The following is a 21,030-nucleotide window of genomic DNA, read 5'->3' as shown; positions in this document are numbered from 1 at the left end:
CTGAAAGAGTGGTTAAGCTAGGACACCAAAACATTGCATGCTCCTTCTGTACAATGCACATTATAAAACATATATGCAAGACTGTGTCTGTCATAACTCCTCATTCATTATCAATTTTTTATGCATTTACAGCATTAGCTCTGTAGACAAATATAACACCAGAAACATTCATTATCTCAAACAGCAGTTAAGCTAGGAGGTCAAATCTCTGCATGCTACTTCCATATAATGCACTCTATAAATGGCCATGGAAGACTGAGCCTAGCATAACTCCTTCATTTGATACCACCACAAACTGCATTTAGGTTTATTTATGCATTTACAGAATTAGGTACATAGAGAAAAATCCCTCCTGAAACATTAATTATCTGAAAGAGCAGCTAACTAGGCAGCTGAAACATTGCATGCTGCTTCTGTACAGTGCACACTACAAAATGGTCATACAAGACTGTGTCTGGCTTAACTCCTTCATTCAGAATAACCGTATACTCTAGTTAGCTTTCTCTAAGCATTTGCAGCATTATGTACATAGCGAAAAATACCAACCAAATGATTAATTAACTGAAAGAGTCAATAAGCTAGGAGGCTGAAACTCTGCATACTGCTTTTGTACAATAAGCACTACAAAACAGCTATGCAAGACTGTGCCTGGCATAACTTTTTCGCTCAGAATCACTCTATACTGTATATAGCTTTCTCGATGCATTTGCAGCAATATGTAGATAGAGAAAAATACCAGCCAAAATATTCATTATCTCACAGCAAGGATAATATAGGATGCCAAAACACTGCATGCTATTTCCATACAACGCACAATACAAAACAGCTATGCTTAACTGTGCTTGGCATAACAGCTTTGCTCAATATCACTGCATATAGTATTTAGCTTTCTCTATGCGTTGCAACACTATGTGCATCAAGAAAAATACCAGATGAAGCATTCATTATCTCAAACAGCAGTTAAGCTTGGAGGCTGAAACTCTGCATGCTGCTTCTGTACAATGCGCACTACAAAACATCTATGCAAGACTGTGCCTGGCATAACTCCCTTGTTCAGTATTACTGTATGATATATTTAGCTTTTTCTATGCATTAATAACATTAAGTACATATTGAAAAATACCACCCAAATATTCATTATGTCAAACAGTGGTTAAGCTATGAGGCTGCTTCGGTACAGTGCACACTACAAAACATCTGTGCAAGATAAAAGTTTGACATAACTCATTTGTTCAGTGTTACTACATGCTGTATTTAGCTTTCTATAAGTGAAGAAATATACCACATGAAACATTCATTATCTCAATGAGCGGATTAGCTAGGAGGCTGAAACACTGAGTCCTGCTTCCATACGATGCGCACCACAAACAGCTATGCAAGACTGTGCCTGGCATAACTTTTTTGTTCAGAATTACTGTATAATATATTTACATTTTTCTATGTAATTGCATCACTATGTAGATTAAGAAAAATACCACACAAAAGATTCATTATTTCAAAGAAAGATTAAATTACCCGGCTGAATCTCTGCATACTGCTTTCATACAATGCACACCACAAAACAACTATGCAAGATGTTCCTGGCATAACTCCTTTGTTCACTGTACACTGTATTTACCTTTCTCTAGGGATTTGCAGCTTTACGTACATAGAGAAAACTAACACCAGAAACATTCTTGATCTCAAGTAGTGGTTAAGCTAGAAGGCTGAAACTTTGCATGTGTATTTTGTTCGATGTACACCACAAAATGGCTATGAAAGAATTTGCCTGGCATAAATCATCCATTCAGTCTCATTATATACTTTATTTAGTTTTCTCTATGCATTTGCAGCATTATGTACATAAAAAATACCACCAGAAACATTCATTATCTCAAACAGCAATTAAGCCTGGAGGCAGCAACTCTGCATGCTGCTTCTGTACAGTGCACTCTACGAAATGGCTATGCAAGACTGTGTCTGGCATAACTCCTTCATTCAGAATAACTGTATACTGCATTTAGCTTTCTCCAAGCATTTTCAGCATTATGTACATAGAGAAAATATCAGCCAAAAGATTCATTATGTCAAAGAGCTGTTAAACTACTTGGCCAAATCTCTGCATCCTGCTTCCTTACAATTCACACCACAAAATGGCTATGCAGGACTGTACCTAGCATAACTCCTTTGTTCATTATCACTGTATACTGTATTTACCTTTCTCTATGGATTTGTAGCTTTACGTTTATAGAGAAAATTACCACCAGAAACATTCATTATTTCAAACAGTGGTTAAGCTAAAATGCTGAAACTTTGCATGAGGCCTTCATTCTATGCACATCACAAAATGGTTATGAAAGACATTGCCTGGCATAACTCCTCCATTTAGTATCACTGTATACTGTATTTGGCCTTATCTATGCTTCTACAGTATTATACACATAGAGAAAAATACCACAAGAAACATTTATTACCTCAAATAGTCGTTAAGCTAGGAGGATGAAACCCTACATGCTGCTTTTGCACAATTTACACTACAAAATGTAACTTCCTCATTTAGTATCACTGTATGATATATACAGATTTTTCTAAACATTTGCACCATTAAGTGCTCAGAGAAGAATGTCACCCAAAACATTCATTATCTCAAACAGTGGTTAAGCTAGGATCTGAAACTCTGAACACTGCTTCTGTAAAATGCACACTACAAAATATGTATGCAAGATTGTGCCTGACATAACTGCTTCCTTATTACTGCATACTGTATTTAGCTTTCTATATTCATTTACAGCATTATATACATAGAGAAATATACCACATGAAACATTCATTATCTCAAACAGAGGATAAGCTAGGAGCCCAAAACAGTGCATGTTGTTTCCATACAATCCACAACACAAAACGGCTATGCTTGACTGTGCCTGGCACAATGGTTTTGTTCATTATCACTGTACACTATATTTATCTTTCCCTATGCATTTGCAGCATTATGTACATCAAGAAAAATACCACCCAAAACATTAAATATTTCAAACAGCGGTTAAGCTAAAAGGCCAAAACTCTGCATGCTGCTTTCATACAATCCACACTCTGCAAAACAGATATGGAAGATTGTGCCCACCATTGTATGTGTGTATGTGTGTATGTGCCCACCACTGTATGTTATGTTTAGCTTTCTCTATGCATTTGCAGCATTAGGTACACAGAGAAATAATCCTTCCCAAAACATTCATTCTCTGAAAGAGCAGTTAATCTAAGAGGCAGAAACACTACATGATGCACTATAAATGCACTCTATAAAATGGCAACACAAAACTGTGCCTGGCATAATTCCTTTGTTAGGTATCACAGTAAACTGTCTTTATGTTTCTCTATGCATTTGCAGTATTTGGAACATAGAGAAAAATCCCTCCCAAAACATTCATTATCTAAAATTGTGGTTAAGCTAGGAGGTTGACACACTGCATGTTGCTTCTGTACAGTAAACACTACAAAATGGCTATGTAGGACTTTGCCTGGTGTAACTTCTTCATTCAAAATCACTGTATACTCAAGCTTTCTCTTAGCATTTGCAGCCCTATGTACATAGAGAAAAATACCAACCAAAAGATTCATTATCTGGAAGAGTCATTGAGCTAGGAGGCCAAAACTCTGCATGATGCTTATGCACAATACAAAGTGGCTAATATCCAAGACTGCACCTGGCATACATCTATTGTTTTGTATCACTCTATACTGTATTTAACTTTTTTGTGCAATCACTTCATTATGTAGATAGAGAAAAATACAACAGGAACGATTCATTATCTCAAAGATTGGTTAAACTAGGCAGCTAAATTTCTGAATGCTGCTTCCATACATTGCACAACACAAAACAGCAATGCAAGACTCTGTCTGGCATAACTTCTTTGTTCTGTATCACCGTAGTTAGCTTAACTATAAAAAGGAGTTACAGCAGGAAAAAGTCTTGCATGTCCATTTTATAGAATGTGGGTCATACAGAAGAAGCTTTAAGTACATAGAGAAAAATATCACAGAAAGATTCATTATCTCAAATACTGGTTAAGCTAGGAGAACAAAACTTTGCATGCTGCTTTTCACATTGTACACTACAAAATGGCTATGTAAGAGTATGCCTGGCATAACTATTCATTTGGTATCAATGCATGATATACTTTCCTTTTTCTATTAGGGAATAGAGAAAAATACCACCAAAAACATTCATTATCTCAAACAGCAGTTGCAAGATGCTTCTGTACAATGTACAATACAAAACAGTTACGCAAGCCTGGGCTAGTATAATTCCTTCATTCCTTATCACTGTATAATATATTTAGTTTTCTCTAAGCATTTTCAGCATTCTGTTCATGGAGAAAAATACTAACTGATACATTCATTATCTCAAGAAGCAGTTAAACTAGGAAGCTGAAACTCTGTATGCTCCTACTATACAACACACATTAAAATGACTATGCAATACTGTGACTGGCATAACTTCTTTGTTCATTATCAATGTATGATGTATTTAGCTTTCTGCATGAATTTACAGAATTATGTACATAGAGAAAAATACCACCTGAAATATTTATTATCTCAAAGACTGGTTAACCTGGGAGGAAAAAACTATGCATGTCGCTTCTGTACAGCGCACACTACAAAATGGCTATGGAAGAATCCACCTTACATAACTCCTTTGCTCAGTATCACTATATACTATATTTAGCTTTCCCTATGCATTTGTACCATTATGTACATAGAGAAGAATACCATCTGAAACATTAATTATCTCAAAGAGCAGTTAAGTTAAAAGAATGAATACAATGCACTCTACAAAGCAGACATGCAAGATTGTGCCTGGTATAACTCCTTTGTTCAGTATCACTGTATATTGTATTTAGGTTTCTCTATGCATTTGCAGCATTAGGTACATAGAGAAACATACCACTGGAAACATTCATTATGTGACAAAGCTGTTAAGCTAGGAGATGGAAACATTGCATGCTGCTTCCATACAACACACACTACAAAACGGCTATGCTTGAATGTGCGCGCTGTAACTGCTTTGTTCAGTATCACTGTATACTGCATTTAGCTTTCTCTATGCATTTGTAGCATTGTGTACATCATGAAATATACCACCCAAAACATTCATTATCTCAAACAGAAGATAAGCTTGGAGGCCGAAACTCTGCATGCTGCTTATGTACAATGCACACTACAAAGTGTCTATGCAAGACTGTGCCTGGCACAACTCCATTGTCCAGCATCACTGTATGCCATATTTATCTTTCTCTATGCATTTCCAGAGTTATGTATCTAGGGAAATATATTACATGAAACATTAATTATCTGAAAGAGTGGTTAATCTAAAAGGCAAAAATCTGCACACTGCTTCCAAACAATGCTCTCTACAATATATATATGCAAGATTGTGCCTGGCACAAATCCTTCATTAAGAATCACTGTAAATGGTATTCAGGTTCTCTACACATTTGCAGCATTAGGTACATAGAGAAAAAACTCCTCCAGAAACAGTTCATTACATGAAAGGGTGGTTAATCCAGGAGGCTGAAACACTACATGCTGCTTCTATACAATCCACACTATAAAACAGCTATTCAACACTGTGCCTGGCATAACTCCTTCATTCAGTATCATATATTTAGCTTTTTCTATACATTAACAGCATTAAGTATATAGAGAAAAATTCCACCGGAAATATTATCTCAAAGAGTGGTTAATCTAGGAGGCCAAAACCTTCTGTACAATGTGCATGTTTTGAAGCACTGCATACATATGGAAAAATAAGACCTAAAATATTATTTAGTTCAAACAGAGCTCAAGCTAAAAGCCAAAACTCTGCATGCTACTTCTGTATAATGCACAATACAAAACACCTATGCAAGACTATGCCTGCTGTAACGTCTTCATTCAGAATCTCTGTATACTGTATGCAGTTTTTTTATGCAATTGCAGCATTATGCAGATAGAGAAAAATAAAACATGAAAGATTCATGATCTCAAACAGCGGATAAACTAAGCCACCAAATTCTGCATGCTACTTCCAAAAAACTGCACACCACAAAATGATTATGCAACACTGTGCCTGGCATAACTCCTTTGTTCAGTATCACTGTATACTATATTTACCTTTTTATATGGATATGCAGTTTTATGTACATAGAGAAAAATATCACCTGAAAAAAAGAAGTTATGTCTTACCAAAACATTCCATCCAAGTTGTCCATCTTCATTTGTCATCAATGTGTGGGTTCAGCTCTGAAGCCTCAGAACTGACTCGGCCACTTCTATATCTTGTGGATTTCAAAAAACTGTTGAGTACATCCCTTACCCATAATGGTTAGGGTAAATTACCTCAGTTCAAATTTGTTCATAAGTGAAAGAAGAAAGAAAATACCTGAAGAGACCATGTCTGGAGTAACAATCAATTCCAAAGGGAAACCCGTCAGAGGGACTGCCCATTCTTCCATGAAATCTGGCAGGGTGGTGGATGGAGGGAAGCTGATGACAAATGAAGATGGGCAACTCAGATGGAACATTATGGTAATAACTTCTTTAGCTGAAGTTGTAAATCTTCATTTTGTCATCAACATATGGGGCAGAGTCCCCAGCTACTTATAATCCTGGGTGGATTCAAGGAAGGACTTTCCTAAGCACCACTGGAGCAAATGATGCTCTTCTCCTAGAGACCAGATCTAACTTGTAATGGGTAACAAAGGTATGGGGAGATGCCTAAGTTGCAGCTGCACATAGATCATTCATGAATGTTCTTGGCTAGACGACAACAGAATTAATTACCACTCTTGTTGAGTGTGCTTTTGAGGGTACCACAGGAATATCTCTCTTCTTATAAACAAAAGAAATGCACTCTGTAATCCATTTGGTTAGAGCCACCTTTGCTCAAAGCTTGTCCTAATTTAATTTTCTGAAAATGAAATAAAAACCTGGTTCAATTTTCTGATACCTTTGGTCCTGTCAAGTTAGAATCTTAGTTGTCTGTGAACATCTAACAGGTGTAATAAGTATTCACCCTTGTTAGAGCAATTCGGAAAAAAGACCAGAATTTTGATGCATTGATTAAGGATGGTTTTGGAAACTACCTTAGAAATAAAACATGCGTTTTTCCTGAGAGAAACTCAATCCTTATAAAAAAATCAAATATGGTGGCCTAGAGGAAAGCACTTGAATTTCTGAAATTCCTCTAGCCAAAATGATGGCAACCAGGAAGCAAGTTTTCCAGGATACAAACTTTAGATCACACCTAGAGGCTGGTTCAAAGGGGGGTTTGTGTCAGAGCTTGCTGCATCAGAGTAAGGTCCCAAGGAGGCATGGAATCCTTGTAAGGGGGGTTAAGGAGGAGATCACCTTTCAAATAGGCTTTACAAAGCCACTGATGATCCATGGAAACCACTGTGAAAATTAGAAATGGCTGCTAGTTGAACTTTAGCAGTAGAAGTGGAAGTGCCTTCTTTGAAGATGGAGGCTAGGAAATTAAGGATTTTGTGTACTGGTGCTGAAAAAGGATCCATATGATATAGAGGGGCACAGTGAACATATCTTTTCCATTTACTGGTATAAAGTTTACATGTAGATGGTTTGTGAGATGACAAAAGTATGCTTCTGACTGGGAAAGAGTACATTGACCACTAACTGAACTGGAGAAGCCAAGCTATCAGCTTGAGGGCTGTAATGTCTGGGTGACTGATGCCTGTCAGGTGAAACAGGAGATCCAGAGTTGGATCTAGAATCCAAGGTTGTTGTACCAGATGAGGGCAACGGAAGGGGAACCAAATTTTCAAAGGCCAAAAGGGGGCAATGAAGATGACTCTGTTCTTCAACTTGGCTGCTTTCTGCAGAAATTATGGAATTAGTAGGGTCAGAGGAAAGGCATAAAGGAGACTGGGTGGCCAATTGTGAAGAACAGCATCCCTTGATAATTTCCCCGCTGGGAGGATAAGAGCATCCCTCGATAATTCTACCTCTGGGAGGATAAGGGCAAAGTAGCTGCTACATGTTTTGTTCAAGGGGAGTTGAAAAGGTCGCAACAAGCCTGGCCTCATGTGTGGAATATCTTTTCTGAAACATCTGGATTGAGGGACTATTCATGAGGTAGAAAAATGCACATGCTCAATTTGTCTGCCATCACACTTCCCCAGAATATGCACTGCAATCAGAAAGTAGTTTGATGAGATCATCCACTGCCATACTCTGTGGGCTTCTTGACATAGAGGGTAAGACTTGGTTCCTCCTTGTTTGCTGATGTATCAGACCACTGACATGTTGTCTGTCTGAATCGCAATTGTCCCTAGAGTTAGTGTCCTGGAATGCTTGCAACGCTAACAGCACTGCTCTGATCTCTTAAACATTTATGTGCAGATTGGTCTCAGTTGAGGACCATGTGCCTTGGACAGTCTTTCTCTGGCAATGCCATCCCAGCCTAGCTGAGAAGCATTCGTAGTCACTGTGGCTTTTTGGGCTGAGGGGAAATGAACAAGCATTCTTGTAAGACTTGTTTCAAATGAACCCACCACAGGAGATCTCTCTTTCATGTGATAGTGATCAAGATTGGCATTGACAAGGGATGCTGAATGATGGGCCACTGTGCTGCAAGCAACCATTGTGAAATTCTCATGTGGAACCTTGCTATGGGAACAAGAGTTATGGCAGTTGCCATTGAACCTAATGTCTGAAGTATCTGCCATGCAGGTACCTTCTCCTTTTGTACTAGCATCTGGACTTGAGTCTGAATAGTTTCCAGTTGAGATAGATGAAGTGAAGCAACGGATGTTGTTGGATCCAATGAAGCTTCTATAAATGTTAGATTTTGTGTTGGTTCCAGTGAGGATTTCTTGAAGTTGATTGTGATGCCTAAATGGTCACATCATTGTAAGACCTTTTGCTCTGCTGTTAGAAGTAGCTGCCTGGTTGTAGTGGAAATTAGTTAGTCTTCTACATATGGAAACATCTGGAATCCTTGCAGTCTTAAGTAAGCTGGTACTACTACCATGCATTTAGTGAACACCCTGGGGGCTGTGGTGAGACCAAAAAGCAGAACACTGAATTGGTAATGACTGGCTCCCAGACAAAAATGAAGGAATCTTCTGGAATGTCTGTCCATCTTTATGTGGTAGTAGATATCCTGAAGATCTATAGAGCACATACAGTCATCCTTTCCTAAAAGCAGAAGAATGGACTGTACCATTGTCATCTAGAATTTGTTTTTTTTCAAACAGATTTGTTCAGTTTGCTGAGATCCAAAATCAGTCTCCAGTCCTCTGTCTTTTATGGCACTAAAAAGAATCCTGAGTAAAGCCCAGATTCTATATGGTCTGGTGGGACATCCTGGATGACTCTTTTTTCCTAGCAGCTTTTCAATTTGAATGGCTGCCTGTTCCCTGTGATTCAGTTAAATGTTGGGGAATCTCTTTGACTGGAGAGGAGGAGGAAGTGAAAAGGGGATTGTGTAACCTCTGGAAATGATTCTCTGCACCTAAGTATCGGAGGTGATTTCTTGCCAGGATTTCAGGTGCAGGATTTAGTGACTCCTGAATGTATCCAGAGGTAGACAATTGGGCCTCCTTTCAGGAGCACTGGAAGGGTTTCATGGTAAAAGTTTCTATGGGCCACTTCTGCCACCTGCACAGTATCATTCACTACTGTCCCCCACTCTGCACCTGGAGGAACCATCACCACATGTATTCTGGGAAGACCCTTGGGATTTTTTTAACCATATTTTTCCAGTTCCTCATTGGTTCCTAGAAAATGACCTTCAAGGAGAGGAAAAATATACTCCTATGGCAGAAAGAGTTTTCCCATCCTTTTCACACCTGGATAAAGTGTCTGTAACAGTTGGGCCAAAAAGGGATGAGCTGTCAAAGGGTGCATTGACAAATGAAGACTTCAAGGGCTCCACAAAATCACACAAGCACATCCAGGTGTGCCTCACTATGGAAATACCTGAACCCACTGCTCTAGTCGTTCCTTCAGCTACATGTGAAATGAGCCTCATGGAAGAATTAGAAATGTAAGTCAGGGTAGTCAGCTGGCATGCACTTCCTCAGAAACAGCTCCTGAGAGAATATCTGACAGCTCCTTAATTAGATCTCTCTGTAATGTAGTAAAGTGTGCTAAATAATTCGAAGACCACAGGGCAAAGATCAATAAAACATAAACTTGCTTCCTAAAATCTACCCATCTCCCATGACTCCTTGTTGTGAGGCTGGCTAGAGGAACTGTCCTCTATTTCCTTTTTAGTGGCCACTGCTACTATCATGGCATCTACAGCAACTCCTTTTGACCAGAAGGGGTTATCCTCTGGGGCTGTGATAATTTTGTCTCGCTTTTTGGAGATCGGTTTGGTGGTGTCAGGGGCCTTCCACGCCCACTGAGAGATCAACTCAATGAGCTTCTTGGCAGGTGGAGATACCCAGGAAGTAGATGGATGGGTACTGAAAGCCTGCGGGTACATGTATTCCTTGCTTGAAGGGATGAGGGACTTCCAATCACCTCTCTGAAGGATTTCTAGGATGTCTCTAAAGGAGACATCATCAGGAGGTGACATGGGAGACCCTTCGTCCTCATCAAAATCCATGTCTTCCATGATGGACTCTTCTGGAGAGTCTAAGTGTTTCCTCTTACACAACTTCTTCTGAGGAACCTCCTCAGGGGGAACAACTAGGGAGGTTTTAGAAGAAGAAGGGTACCCTGCTGGGTAACCTGAGCTGCTGTACCCACTGACCCTGTGGAGGAAGTGGTCAATCCTCAGGGGCCAAGAGAGTCAGAGATGAGGGCTGCAAGGAAGAAGAAATTGACCTAGTGCTAGAAGAAGCCAATGCCCTCTTCATGGCATCAAAGCCTGATCCACCAAGAACTGAAAAGAGAGGACCTAGGTACTGAAACCCCTCCCTGCCATGAAGTGATCCCCACAAGCCAGAAGCCAGATCTGAACTCATCCATTCCAATGCTCCTGGATGCTGAGAAGGCTCTGATAAAAAGCCCCAAAATTGACAGTCAAGCTATGGCTCCTGGAGGAATCCATTTCCAAAACAACAAAAGTATTTGGGGCAGCCATCCATCCCAAAGAAAACAAATACATTCAGAACCAACAGTGTCTGTCCCAGAAAACATAGAACTAAGGACCTTTAAAGTGCCTGTAGAGGTTGGAGGAGGAGGTATAGAAAGGGGAGTAGAAGGTATCGCTGCCTGTCCTGAAGGGGTAGGAACTGATGACATTCCTGAAACCCCCTGGGCCCAAAGTAATTTTATCACCAACTTCTCCATGTTGTCTTCTTTTAAACTCCTGGAAGAATGGACAGAGACCACTGAAGGGGACTTTGGTCTAATGGTGACCTGTCAGCAAAGGAGTCTATAGAAGGGGAATACTGTGTCCTGGGAAGCAGTGAAAAGATAGATTCCAAATTGTTCTGTGCCTATGGATGGTACTGGAACTGAGGAAGCAGATTTTGAAATCAGCTCCAATGGAGTCGAGGACCTTGAAGTCTTTTTCTTTTTAGAACTCAGTGCAGAGGAAGTGCTTGGGCCTGAGGCAGACCATTTCTTCACCTCCAAAGATCTAGAGGAAGTAGAAGAAGTTGAAAAAGTATGTTCGGATTTAGTTTTAGTATCCTGTTTAGGTATGGCCTCTACAAAGGTAGGAGGGAAGCAGACCTTTCAAGATGTTTATATTTTCTCTCTATCAATGCTCAGTGGCTAAAAGTCTGGCAAATGGAACATTCTTATTGCAAATGTAAGAAACCCAAGCAATAAACACATAGTGAATATTGGTTCAAGAAGGGAATTTTATGGCCACATTTTGAATACTTCTTAAAGCCAGCTGAAGCCTTCTCTTCATCAGCAATAGTAAGAAGTCAGCTTCAATACACAGGTGAACACAGACTCACACTTACAAACTTCAAAGAAGTGAAACTACCTCACAAAAAAAAAAAAAAACAGGAAGGCGAAATACAACAGAGAAAGAAGAAATATAGATTTTTTTTGAGAAAGAACTACCAGCAATGGTAGTGAAAAATACCTAGTGGTAAAAGGAGGGTAAGGGATACCAACAATGGTAAGAAGAGCTACCTAATGGTACATGGGAAAGGGAAAGAACTCAAAGTTTTGCCTAAAAAATGACTGAAAGAATTTAAAAGGTGCAATGAATAAGGAATAAGCTAGAAAAATACTTAGAAACAAAGAAAAAGGGATTTTATAGAAAAATTCTTACTTAACCAAATAAGAATCAAGAGGGTAATGGAAAACCATGTCTGAAGCTGCAAGTGGCAAATGTGATCTGAGGTAATGTAACCTAAGCATTATGGGTAAGGGATGTGCTCAAGAGTTTTTTTGAATCCACAAGTTACAGAAGCAGCCGAATCAGTTCTGAGGCTTCAGAAGCAAACACATACGTTGAGACAAAAAGATTTACAACTTCAAATAATCCATTATCTCAAATAGTGATTAAGCTACGAGAAAAATCTCCACATGCTGCTTTTGCAGAATATACACTATGAAACGGCTATGCAAGACAGTGCCTAGCATAACGCCTTCGTTCAGTTTCACTATATCATACATTTAGCTTTTTCTATGCATTTACAGCATTATGTACATATTAAAAACTTAAAGAAAAACCTAGCCAAGCTAGATTTTCCACTGTGCAATTCCTTAAAACTCTTGTATTACAGGTAACATGGGATATATGCAAATAACCCCTTAAGGACATCAGGTGTTTCAGCTATATTGCAGTTCTGAATTCCCATGACTTTTATGTGTATTAAGTCTGTTATGGAGAAGTTCAAGCGAACAAAGCCAAACCCCACTAGCTGTGAACATACATGTTTCAGCCTTCTTATCAGTGCAGCATAAGTGGATTACTTGGTTAATGTTTGGAAACACATATTTGTTGTACCCAGCTGATGTCCATAACCATTATGGCATCTGCAAAATATACCAACTAACAAACTAAAACAATGAATAACAAGTTCACCGAGAAGAAACCAGTAAAAACTAAAAGAAAAATCCAGCCAAGCATGATTTTTCACTGTGTGATTCCTTAAAACCTCTTGGGATATATGCAAATGACCCTTTAAGGATATCAGGTGTTTCAGCTATATGGCAGTTCTGAATATCCATGACTTTTTTTCTTCTTAAGTCTGCTATGGACAAACTCAGGCAAATAAAGCCAAATTCCAGTAGCTGTGGACATGTATGTTTCAGCCTTCATATGGCCTCATCAGCATAGCATAAGTGGATTGTTTAGTTAATGTTTGGAAACACATGATTGTCATACCCAACTGATGTTCATTACCATTAGGATGTCTACAAAATATCCCAACTAACAAACTAAAACAATGAGTAACAAGGTCACACAGACAAAAATCAGTAAAAACTAAAAGAAAATCCCAGCCAAGCTACATTTCCGCTGTGTGATTCATTAAAACCTCTTGCATTAGAGGTTACATGGGATATATGCAAATGCCCCCTTACGGACATCAGGTGTTACAGCTATATGGCAGTTCTGAAGGCCCATGACTTTTTTCTTTTTAAGTCTGTTATGCACAAATTCAGGAAAATAGAGCCAAACCCCACTAGATGTGCACATACATGTTTCAGCCTTCTTATGCCTTCATCATACATAGAGAAAAATATTAGCCAAAAGATTTATTATCTTAAACAGTGGTTAAACTAGGATGAAGAATCTCTGTGCACTGCTTCTGCACAATGCACACTTAAAAATGATTATGTAAAGCTGTGCCCGGCATATCTTCTTGCCCAATGTCACTGTATACTGTATTTAGCTTTCTGTATGCATTTGCAGCATGTAGATAGACAAAATTATCACTGAAACATTTATTATCCAAAAGATTGGTTAAGCTAGGAGGCAGAAACACTGCTTGCTGCTTCTGTACAATGCACACCACAAAATGGCTATGCTTGACTGTGTCTGGCATAACTCTTTCATTCAGTATCACTGTATACTGTATTTAGATTTCTGTATGCATTTGAAGCATTACGTTCATAGTGATAAATACTACACAAAACATTCATTACCTCAAACAGTGGTTAAGCTAAAGGTCAAAAATCTACATGATACTTCCGTACACTGAACTCTACAAAACAGCCATATAAGACTGTGCCTGGCGTAACTCCATTGTTCAGTATTACAGTATACTGTATTTAGGTTTTTCTATGCATTTGTAGCATTAGGTAGATACAGAACAATAGTGCCCAAAACATTCATTATTTGACAGAGCTGTTAAGCTAGGAGTCTGAAACACTGCATGCTGCTTCTGTACAACACACACTACAAAATGGCTATGCTTGCATGTGTCTGGCATAACTCTTTCATTCAGTATCACTCTATACTGTATTTAGCCTTCTCTATGCTTTTGCAGCATTAGCTACAAAGAGAAAAATACCACCAGGAACATTCATTATCTCAAACAGAGTTAAGCTAAGAGGACAAAACTCTACATGCTGCTTTTGCACAATGTACAATACAAAAAGGCTATGCAAGATGGTGGCTTCATTCAGTATCACTGTATGACAAAGTTATCTTTTTCTATGCTTTTACAACATTAAGTACATAGAGAAAAATACCCCCAAAACATTCATTATCTCAAACAGATGTTAAGCTAGGAAGCCAAGGCTTTGAACACTGCTTCTGTACAATGCATACTACAATACATTTATGCAAGACTGTGCCTGACATAATTCCTTCACTCAATATTACTGCATGCTGTATTTCACTTTCTGTATGCACTTGCAGCATTATATACATAGAGAAATATACCACATGAAACATTCATTATCTCAAACAGTGGATAAGCTAGGAGGCTGAAAGACTGCATGCTGCTTCTCTACAATCCAGAATACAAAATGGCTATCTTTGACTGTGACTGGCATAACAGCTTTGTTCAGTATCACTGTATATTCTATTTAGCTTTCTCTATGTATTTGCAGCACTATGTACTTTGAGAAAAATACCACCCAAAACATTAAATATCTCAAAGAGCAGTTAAGTTTAAAGGCCAAAGCTCTGCATGTTGCTTCCATACAATCAACACTCTACAAAACAGGCTTGCAGAACTCTACCCACCATAACTCCTTTGTTCAGTGCAATCTCACCATAAACTGCATTTACTCTTCTCTATGCATTTGCAGCATTAGGTACATAAAGAAAAATCCATCCCTAAATATTCATGATCTTAAAGAACAGCTAATCTAGAGGGCAGAAACACTGCATGCTGCTTCCGTACAATGCACACTATAAAATGGGAATGCAAGACTGTGCTTGACATAACTCCTTCATTCTGTATCACTGTATGATATATTTAGCTTTTTCTATTCATTTACAGCATTAAGTATATAGGCAAAAATACCACCCAAATCATTTATTATCTTAAACAGTGGTTAAGCTAGGAGGCCAAAACTCTGCATACAGCTTTTGTACAATGCACTCTACAAAATGGCCATGCAAGACTGTGCCTGGCATTACTCCTTTGTTAGGTATCACAGTAAACTGTATTTAGGCTTCTCTATGCATTTGCAGTGTTAGGTACACAGAGAAAAATCCCTCCCAAAACATTCATTATGAGAAAGAGCAGTTAAGCAAGGAGGCCGAAACATTGCATGCTGCTTCTGTACAGTGCACACTACAAAACAGGTATGCAAGACTGTGCAGGACATGACGTCTTCATTCAGAATCACTATATCACTATATACTGTATTCAGCTTTCTCGAAGCATTTGTAGCATTATGTACATAAAGAAAAATACCAGCTGAAAGATTCATTATCAAAAAGAGTCGTTAAGCTAGGAGACCAAAATTTTGCAAGCTGCTTCTGCACAATACACACTGCAAAATAGCTATGCAAGTCTGTGTTCAGAATCACTGTATTTAGTTTTCCCTATGCATTTGCAGCAATATGAGCTTAGAATAAAATGCCAGATGAAATTTATCTCAAAAGGATTCTTAAACTAGGAGGATGAAAGTCTGCAAGCTACTTCTGTATAATGTACACTTAAAATGACTATGCAGAACTTTGTCTGGCATTACTCCTTTGTCCACTGTCACTGTATGCAGTATTAAATTTTCTGTATGCATTTGCAGCATGTACATAGAGAAAAATACCACCCAAAACATTATCTCAAAGATCAGTTAAGCTATAAAGCAGAAAATCTGCATGTTGCTTCTATACAATGCACTCTACAAAATGGCCATGCAAGACTGTGCCTGGCATATCTCCTTCAAAAATTAATTATCAAGGTGCTGCTTACTGTGCTGGAACCAAAGTCTTCTTAAGACACTAAGGTCTTGCTGGCTGGATTCTGCTGAAACCAAAGTCTAGTTATAATTGCATCTAGTTATAATTGCATTTACAGTCTGTTGCCCACAGAAATGTGCAGAATATGCACTGATGCAGCACCAAACTCTGTCACTTTAAGAGCAGTAACCAATAAATAACTTTTTTATAATAAACCACATGGACAACTGTTGCAGCTTTAGTTACACTGTACCACTTTTTACTTCTCGTTCAGCATAAATTATAACTTTTCTGTACAAAATACCTCTCCTAACAATTTCATTTGCTATAGTCTTTTATAGTGTTTTTACATCCTGTTTTTCTCCTTGGTATTTTATTTTGGTGTTTGCATGAAAACATCTGTTTGCTGGTGTTTGCAGAAAAATATGTTTTCATCCTGTAGAGAAATAATGTTGGTATTGTCTTTTAAGGAAACATCTTGTGCAAATGTTGACTTGATGAAAGCATATCCATTCAAACTTCCTTGCTTAACAATGTCGTATGATAGAAACATGTATAGCTTGTTTTCCTGTTGTCCATTCTTTAAGTAAGTAGGTTAGCTTTCTTACTGACAATGCGAAATGCATACATTCTGTTTTTTTACATTTTTGCTAAGTCTGTAAGAGATCAGCTTTCTTTCTGACAGTGTAAATGTATAAATTCTTGCTGATTTTATTGGAAAGCATGTCCATTAAGCATATTCCTTATTTTTCAAGCCACAGCCATTTAGTATGGATGCTAATCACATATTGCTAAACTCTATTTCTACATTTAAGAAAGCTTTATTTTATACCTTATTTATTTTGCATATTTGTAACAGAATTACTTTCAACCTTTTATTCACTGTTAAATACACACTGACACTCCTTCTTTCGGTATCACTGTATACTGTATATAGGTTTCTATACGCCTTTGCAGCATTAATTAGAGAAAAGTTCCACCAGAAACATTCATTATCTGAAAAGTGGTTAAAGTAGGATGCTGAAACACTGCATGCTGCTTCCGTGCAATGCACACCACATAACAGCTATCCAAGACTGAACCTGACATATCTCCTTCACTAAGCATCACTCTATAATGTATTTACCTTCTTCTATGCAATTGCTGCATTATGCAGACAGAGACAAATACTACAAAAATGATTCATTGTCTCAAAGAGTGGCTCAACAAGGCAGACAAATCTCTGAATGCTACTTCCATACATTGCACAACACAAAACAGCTATGCAAGACTGTCCCTGGCATAACTCCTTTGTTCTATATCACTGTATACTATAGTTAGCTTTCTCTATATCAAGGTATTATGACAAGCACAGTCTTACATGTCCATTTTGTAGAGTGTGGATTGTATGGAAGCAACTTTAAGTACATAGAGAAAAATACCAATGAAAGATTCATTATCTCAATTAGCAGTTAAGCTAGGAGAGCGAAACTCTGCATGCTACTTTTGCACACTGTACACTACCAAATGGGTATGCAAAAGTATACCTGGCATAACCCTTCATTCAGTATCACTGTTTGATATATTTTGCTTTTTCTATGCATTTACAGCATTAAGTGAATAGAGAAAAATACTACCTAAAACATTCATTATCTCAAGGACAAGTTAAGCAAAGTACTTCCATATAATGCTCACCACAAAATGGCTATGGAAAACTTTGGCTTAACTCCTTTCAGTATCACTGTATACTGTAATTAACATTCATTATGTTTTTGCAGCATTAGGAACATAGAGAAAAATACCACCAGAAACATTCATTATCTCAAAAAATTATTAAACTAGGAGGACGAAACTCTACACACTGCTTTTGTAAAATGCACACTACAAAATATCTGTGCAAGACTGCTCCTGATATAAATCCTTCATTCAGTATCACTTTATGCTGTATTTAGCTTTCTCTATGCATTTGCAGCATTATGTACTTTGAGAAAAATGCCACACGAAACATTCATTATCTCAAAGAGCGGATAAGCTACAAGGCTGAAATACTGCATGCTGTTTCCGTACAATGCACAATAAAAAAATGGCTATGGTTGATGATGCCTGGCATAACTGCTTTGTTCATTATTACTGTACACTGTGTTTAGCTTTCTCTATGAATTTGCAGCTTTATGTACATCAAGGAAAAATATCACCCAAAACATTAAACATCAAAAAGAGTAGTTAAGCTAAAAGGCCAAAACTCTGCGTAGGTACATAGGTAGGTACTAGGCTATGCCCGAGGGCATTTATAAGCCTAGTCAGAGTGTGTTGGCTTTTGCCGCCCCATTGATTAATTAACTGATCGTCAGTCAAGCAGAGCCAATGAAGTGATCCCAGGGGTGTATTTTCTGTTACCCATCCACTCGTCAAGGTTTCTCTTGAAGAGTGTTAGTGAGGGGCTCTGCCTGATGTAGTTTGGAATTTTGCTCCAAAGCATGAAGAGTCCCTGTGACAGGAATCTATCCATCCACATGTTCTATTTATTGTCATGGCGAGGTTTAGCTCACTATAGCGCGTGGCTCACAGTGACTTGGATTTCTTTAGGTGGAGCATGTCCATCAATTCTGAGTTGGACATGGCTTTGTAAGTCAGGCAGAGATCACCTCTGAGTAAGCGATATGCCACTGAGTAGAGCCAGAGTTTTTTCAGTCAGGCTGCATAGCAGATATGTTTGAGGCCAGTAATCCTCTTGGTGAGGTACTTTTGTGGTCTTTCCAGTTGTTGGAAGTGTCTTGTGAGGTACAACCCAAATGCGGCATTGTACTCTATGATGGGTTTAATGAGTGACGAGTAGAGGGGCACTATAACCTCTTTATTTCTAGATGCAAACCCTTTAGTAATTAGATGGGCCACATAGAAGGATTTCCTAACTACTTTGGCAATATGATCAAAGGAGAGATTACTATCTACCTGGGTCCCCAGATCTCTTATTACCTCTTCTGTATTAAGGGGGCAGCCACCTATGTGGTAATTTGTGGGTGTTTTGTTTTTCCAAAACAGGATGACTATGCATTTTTTGGCATTTAGCTTGAGGCCATGACTTTGACACCAGGTGTCTGTCTCAATAAGGCCCTTTTGGAGAATGTCCGTGTCAGCCAGAGAGTAATTATGGCTCCCAGTTTGCAGTCATCGGTGAACTTGGTTAGCCATAGTCCTCCTGTGTTTGCCTGTACTTCTGAGAAGTATATGCTGAACAGTAGGGGTTCCAGGACTGAGCCTTGTGGGACACCACTTGTGACTGGTTTAGAGTCGGACTTGGAGCCCACTATTCTTACCGTGTGAGTTCTGTCTGTAAGCCAGTTGGCAACCCATCTCATGATGTAGGGGTTTATGTTCAGGCTGGTGAGTTTTTCTGTAATACCCGAGTGGGGAATGGTGTTGAAAGCCTTGCAAAGTCAAGGTAGGATGTGTGAACCACCTTTCCCCCGTCTATGGCCTTGGTGACTGTTTCAAAGAAGTCAACCAGGTATACTAGGCATGATCTGCCCTTAACAAAGCCAAACTGGATCAGGTCAAGTGTTTGGAGGTTGTTAATGAGTTCCATGATGATGTGCTCCATAGCCTTGCAGACCAGGCAAGTCAGGCTTATGCGATAGTTACTAGGGTCAGTTGTGGCCCCTCCTTTGTGGAGAGGAATAACCATTGCTGTGCACCATTCCATGGGCACATAGCCTGTGGAGAGGCTGAGGTTGAACAGAATGTTTAGGTGGGGGGTTAGTTCGTTCTGTAGTTCGTGCAAGACACAGCCTGGGACACCATCTGTTCCCATTGACGCTGTGTTTTTGGCTTTTGAAAGGGCTGTTTTCACCTGTGCGTCTGTGATTTTTGGGACACTACGCTTTTCCGGTATTGTTGTGGGCCCTTTTGGAGGGGAGGGGTTTGAGGTTTGCACTGATTCTATCTGCCAGGATGTTGGCAATATCAGTTGGTTCAGTATATTTTGTGCTATTTTGCACTAGTTCAGTGAATATCTGTGAGTTGCCACTTAGATTTTTAACATAGCTAAAGAAGGCTTTGTGGTTATCTTTTGAATCCTTGGCTATTTTTCTTTCGAAGTTAGCCTTGGATGATTTCATGAGGGACCTTAGTTTCTTACTGATACTGATCAGGGATGTCTTTCCTTCTTGGCATATACTGCTTGGTATATGCTACTGGTATATGCTGCTTTCATAAAATGTACTCTACAAATTGGCCATGCAAGAGTGTGCTTGGCATAACTCTTTTAGCATTACCATTAAATTTATTTATTTTCCTCTATGCATTTGCAGCATTAGTCACTTAAAGAAAACTCCCTCCTGAAATGCTAATTATCTGAATGAGCATTTATTCTAGGAGGCTGAAACACTGCATGCTGCAGTGTACAATGCACACTATAAAATGGCTATGCAAGAGTTTCCATTTTCTTTAAAGACAAGCACTCCTCCAGACTGATTTGTCAGCATGATGCACTAGAATTTCTCCAGGTGCAATTGACAATTAGCAAGATTCTATAAAACACGCATTGTTGGAACTGGCACTAATATCACCAAAGTACTATATGACCACTTATACAGATGCATGGAATCAGGAATACCTGACAGGACAAAATCATCCTCTACAAGGAAGAGTATACCTGTCTGTTGGACATCTGCAATAAATAAAGTACATAACAAAAGGAAAAAATTGCTGTGCAGGACCAAGAAGGAGCAGGTGCCCAATTGGAAGCAATCTCTCCTTAGCCTGAAGAAGCAAATAAGAGCACTAGTGAA

This window comes from Protopterus annectens, chromosome 2.part0 (genome assembly GCF_019279795.1).
Source record: "Protopterus annectens isolate FY-2018-M chromosome 2.part0, PAN1.0, whole genome shotgun sequence".
Taxonomy (NCBI): domain Eukaryota; kingdom Metazoa; phylum Chordata; order Ceratodontiformes; family Protopteridae; genus Protopterus; species Protopterus annectens.
Note: the sequence above shows the minus strand (reverse complement) of the source record.